The 6,000-nt window shown below is 41.8% G+C and overlaps 1 protein-coding gene across 2 annotated transcripts in view; it reads left to right on the top strand.

Annotated features, from left to right (window-relative positions):
• The first annotated feature begins 3,064 nt into the window (after positions 1–3,064).
• The window catches only part of LOC147701315 (putative methyltransferase DDB_G0268948), a 203,051-nt gene continuing 200,115 nt past the window's right edge, over positions 3,065–6,000 (top strand). The window contains exon 1 of one of the 2 annotated variants that reach the window (XM_086928626.1): positions 3,065–3,231. The gene's annotated coding sequence lies outside the window, so the exon portion shown is untranslated. The remainder of the gene's footprint in view (positions 3,232–6,000) is intronic. The other variant, XM_086928625.1, reaches the window with a different exon arrangement.

Raw genomic sequence — 6,000 nt, 5'->3', positions numbered from 1 at the left:
TTTACAATGTATGAGAAATGGCTTGCATTGATGCATAGAAATGTTCCTTCACCTACCATGAAGCCTCACTGTAGTACTCTGCACAACTTCTAGATCCCTTCCGTAAATGGGAATGTTCGTTGGACTTTCAAATGTGGTGCTTCATGTTTGACTGCTTCAATAACTCTTAGGGCATATGTGCCCTGCTCAACGCATTTGTTGCAGAAACTGTCCCTGGGAATCGCAATCTTCAGGTGCACTAGTAATGGCATGGAAAGCTATGTCCGTGGCCAGAGTTGGCAAATTGTGTACTGGCTGTTTTGGCATTTACCATCTCAGTTGCCAATGTTGAGAGGGCCTTTTCACAGATACAAGTTTACATGGGAATGAAAGAGTGAAGTTGCATGATCAAAGACTCACTGAAGAAGTACTGTATGGTGTACCACATTAAGTCAGATTCATAAAAATGTATTTGGACCTCATTTGCACTGTATGTACACTCTCTACATACCTTGCACTATCAATGTAGAAAGTAAGCAATAATAAAAGAAAAATATTCTATAAACACCGAAAATATACTACTTCTTTTGTATTTATTGGTGAAAAAATGTGTAAACACTGATAACTGTTTTTTATGGTATTGAAATCATTTGAAAACACTGAAAAACCCCACCATAATTGACCAAAAATGAAAAGATAAAATAGCAAAGCATAGATTTAATTTACATTTATTGCACTCCTAACATGCCTGAGAACACCCGCTTGTGATACCGCTGTCATACAATTCAGAACCCTGACAGTGTTGCCCCCGAGAAGCCTATGTATTGACCCTAGAACAGGCAGGACCAAGTCTGGAGGAGTGGGGCGAATTGTTATCATAAACTGCAGGTCAATAGTTGTAAATCTTGACAGATGTTTACAAAAAAGAAAGACTTAACTCCCACTATCATGACACCTCAAAGAGTAAAATAACACTCAAGGGATATAAATGCTTCAATATATTTGCAATTTAATGCAGAACAGCCTACCACATTCTCCTAAGTATTAACCTGAAAAGGCAGAGGCACATATAAGCAAGAACATAAAGTTAATGATCGAGCAATGGGTCCGATGCTCGAATAAGTCAAGTTATAGCCTCACTCTATTAGGAATTATGATATTTCTTGCAGTAATGTGATTTTCTCGATATCACAGAGCAGTTATATGTGCAATTATGCAATAGGTCCTCAGCTGTCTTTAGTTGATTTGTTTATCTAAGAGGAAGCCCAATTCCGGCACCTATTAGACTTGAGTGTTATTAACTAATCTAAGCATTGTACTTGTTGGAGGTGTTATGCATGTTTATTTCAGATAGGTGAACATAGCTGCTGGGTGTGTATGATTAAGGAATATTACAAAAGTAGTAATAGCCATGCGAAGAATAATCTGGGGGCCTCATTTATGAAAAGTGACGCATCGCTGCGTGAAAACAGCGATGCGTCACTTTTCAGTGCGCACTCCTTGCAACACCAATGATGCGTCATATTTAATGTATGATGCATCATGTCGCAAGGACTTACAGATACGTCAGTATTTCTGACGTATCTGTAAGCGCAAAAGTTACGCATTGCTGGAGTGTGTCACAAAAGTGACGCAACTCCAGCAATGCGTCCTTTCACATGGGGAAAGCCCCATGTGAAAGGGCTTGCGTCAGTCTTACGCCTGCTGTGAGGCAGGCGCAAGATTTTGACGCAACAGCGTCCTAAAAGTGACGCAGTGAAATCTCATAGATTTCACTGCGTCACTATTACGAGGCTTTTTGCGGGGGAACGCCCCCTCTGCATACATTATACCTGACACAGGTATAATGTGGCGCAGGGGTTTAAAAAGTGACGCATCTACCTAGATGCGTCACTTTTTAAATATGGCGCAACAAGGCGCATTTTTTACGCCGCTAGTGCGTCACAAAAAGTGACGCACCGGCGGCGCAGAACTGACGCAAGGCCTCATAAATAAGGGCCCCATGTCTTTACATCACTTAAAAGAAGCTAATGCTGTTCCATTCTTCCAGGGAGTTAAGGCCATTGTCTATCATGTTGCAATGCATTATCAACTTGCTTTCCTTCTTATTCAGGTTCGATTGCGCATCATCTCTTTGAAGATTTTTCAGTGCATTCCATCACTTATTTAGTCACAGTTGTCTCCTACTCATTTAAAGACTTAGCACATGCTCTAATCATGAGCCACCTGGAATTTGACATTGACATTCCAGCAAGTATTCCTCAATCATCACTTTAACCTCTTCAATCTAGCCTAAATTCTATAACCAGACTGCTCATCTCTTCCATATGTTTGAAAATAGACTGCTTGACACTTCTCTGGATGTCAGTCACTTAGATTTAATTACAATCTGTTTCACTCACTGAATGATGCAAATGAAGACCAGTGTGCAATAGCCAATGCATTCAGTTCTCTTTGCCTCTCAAGCCTGGCAGCCCCTGGAGGCTAGGGTGTCTGCCTCACTTCGTGTCATTAGTGGCACTGTTCCCAGGCCTGGGCTTTTAACCTACACATCATTGTGTAACCTACAAAGGAGTAATACTGCATGTTAGTTTGATGGGTTTATTGTAATGAAACCAGGGCAGCGCCTGGAGACATTAACATGTCAAATGAAGGACCAGGATTAAAACTAGTGCTAGTGCTGACACGGGGTGAGGTGTTCACATTGCAGAGAGGAGTCTTCAAGATTAAGACGTTCAGTGCAGGAAGCTGGCAATTTTCCAGCTGCAGCGCCCAGGAGGGAAGGCTCTCCCCCTCATCCTCAGGGTGATGGAAGATCATTTGTCCTTTCGAAAAATGTGAACATTGTCCTCTCCCAATCCTAGCCCCTGTCTGAGTTGCTACCGTGGCCTGACCTGAGCTGACCTGATGTGTGTGTTCTTTATGGTCGGTTTCCTTATGCCAGAGGCGACAAACTGTGCATGTTCATAACATAACTTTAGTTTCCCACATCTTGTTGCATAACTCTCTAAACAAGCACTAGCCTGTATAACCGTTTCTTCCTTTAGGCTTGTTATGCAAACAACATCTACTGCTTTTATTACAGACCCTGTGTTCACTTCCCAGACTCAGTGCCTTCCTTCGGACAGACTCTAGCGCTTTGCACGCGGGGAACTCTCCAAGCACTAAGGAGCTGCCTTCATCATCATCACTCGCTTTCCATCCACCACTGCAGCGGCTGCTGGCCAAGAGGAAGACAAACCCACTGCAGTCGTAAGTTGTACTTTTCTCATGTGTTTCCTGCTCCACAAGTATGAACGGTGCAGCTGTATTTAAACTGTAGGGCAATGGACAAAAGAGAATATAAGCTGGAATTTGACTATTTTATCAAATAATTTACATGGGAACTTAGGATATTTGGTGTTGTGAAGTTTGGAAACACAGAGGATACAAATCAGGGTGATTATTATTCCAATACCATCATTACACCTGCCTCTACAGAGTAATGTGGGTCATTCTAGAGGTGTGTTAATTGAAGCACATTAAAAGCTATACTCCATACATCTCATTATCATGTGGCTGCAAATTCTTATTATTGTGTCAGGGAAAATATTTTCTATGTTACAATATTGATAGATCATGGGCCCAAACAGTTTACTTCTTTAAGAATTTCACTCCGAGATTAAATGGGCTAATAAAGTTGGGGGGGAGGGGAGCAGGACTGATTGTTTTACGAAGAATTATATTAAAAACTGAGATCCGGCTGTTCCATGGTTCAGTGACCTGCTTGAAGAGTAGATTATATTCAGATTTGTTCGAAAAAGGTCATGGGCAGTAGATCAACGTGCAAATTTAGCTGCTTTAAAAAGTGTGTGTGTGCATTCTGGAACCCCACCCAGTGTGCCAGGATAGCCCGTGGTTATGATGTTAATGTTTCCACTCCGGCTAGTAGCCTGGCCAAGGTGTTTGACAAATCCAATGATAATTATATTAAGAGCTGAAGACCGGTTTTGCCTCAGAGCACACAATTACATTCATTACAGGAGTTTCTGTTCAAATGAAGGTTTGAGGGGGTCCCTCCTCTCCTCCGCCATTTTGGTCCAGATGCAGGTTGGTGCAGAAGGTTCTCTTTATTTCAGCCGCATAGCCATCAGGCTCTGTTGCTGGAGTACAACCATGCAGGTTTGTCGCTAGAGTGGTTGATAGCCCAGGCAACACCGCTGCAGAAGGTGTACAAGGATGCAATGAATACTTTAGGGGTACTGGTGCAGTTTTTGTCTCCATACAGGCCTGATGGCAATTCAATTGTGGAGCGAATAAACTGTGACTTAAAGCAATCCTTGACAGCTAGAGTCTTAGGTACTGGCAGGATCTGGATGGCCCATTTGTATGATGTTCAACATGCACTTAATAATCTCCCTAGAAGACCTTTGGGTGGGCAGACCCCTTACGAAATACGCTTTGGCATCAAAATGTTTGTGCCACACCTTGATGGTGTAGACATGGCGGCAGCTGGAGCAACTTTTGTTGGAGATAATCATTCTACTATGTAACAGGACTTACAGGAGACCTGTGACAGTCTTACAACAGAACATTTACCCTCTGCCACTGACGCAGTACTACTGACTCTGGTGGTCGCCTGGCTTCCTAAAGTTGGATACCTGGTCTGAGAGAAGTTGGAAAACAAAAGAGAATTTGGTTCCTCTTATCGTGCTCTTATTCAAGTCCCTGGCTTGAATGGTACCTTTAATGTCTTTTTACCACTGCTTACTGTTCGCAAAGACAACAGATACATCTCCGTGGACAATGTCAAGTTACAACACCTAGCCGATTCTGAATAGTGTGACTCCAGCTGTTTTGTGTCCTGCAATTTCTGGGAATCTGGGGGTTGGCGTATGTGTCACCACGCAAAATGACACTGCCAACGAGATGAACGCTATTGCTGACCATTTGCCTGTCTCACCAGCTACCTCCTGCAATGAGGAAACTGAATATGTTTATCCCACAAGCGAGTCTTTGCATGGTTTTCCTGAAAGTCCATTGCACCATTCCAGCTTTGCTTATGACTCGCCCTCCACCTCATCACTTGGCCCTACAAAATTAAGTATTTATATCTCCTGGTTTAAAGAGACTTACTTAGTACTTCCTTGGACATACATCTGGTTGATACTGATCCTGATTTTTCCATTTATGTCGATTGGATTTGTCACAGCGTTTTCCTTGCTCATCAATGGTCACTACTTACCAGAACGCTCTGCTCTGCTGTGTACTTGGTTGATGGTATTTTGGCTCCCCACTAATCTTCCTACATAATGAAGCATGACCAGTCTCTTGCTAACATTTCACCATTCCCAGTTGCAAATGGCATAGTCTGGGATAAAGTGGATTTTCAGGTCCCTGCTCCGACGGAGATTATTAATGTACCCTACTTCTTTCGTGTGTCCATGGGTGATGTAGTGAAGCATGATATACATTCAGATGATTGGGATGTGCATACAATACAATCTTTGTTTTCAGATCCAAGTATTATGCTGCTTTTAATGCTGAAGATCTATATTTAAATTCTGCCATTTATGCCGATTTATTATGTTATCAACATTATGGGCACCATTTCCTAAATAAAACAAAAAAATTACAACCTGTTTTTAATTACACACATCGGGAACATTGGCCAACACCGTTGAAAGGGAGCTTGATAAAAAACTGAGAATTAAATCAACTTACTTTACAGATTTTGATAGGTCGAAACCTGAGTTCTATTGTTTTGAATTAAATATTTTTTCCTCTCCCAAAGTTATGTTGAACCATACAAAATTAGTTTATTTAAATTTGTTCAGACATGATCTGTCAGTCGGAAGCTATGATCATTGGAAGGCTACCACTGATTTGAAATCTATCTGGGGTTCCACAAATTGACAAGTCTGAGCCAATGAAGCCTTACATAGGGCCTGCCTGATCCCAGCACAAATATTATTTTTAAATGATACGGTGTGCCAAACTACTTGCTTTGGTTTGGAAACTACAAAAAATGTGAACGCCCCT

Source organism: Lissotriton vulgaris, chromosome 7, assembly GCF_964263255.1.
Source record: "Lissotriton vulgaris chromosome 7, aLisVul1.2, whole genome shotgun sequence".
Classification (NCBI taxonomy): domain Eukaryota; kingdom Metazoa; phylum Chordata; class Amphibia; order Caudata; family Salamandridae; genus Lissotriton; species Lissotriton vulgaris.
Note: the sequence above shows the minus strand (reverse complement) of the source record. Positions and strands in the feature narration are given on the sequence as shown.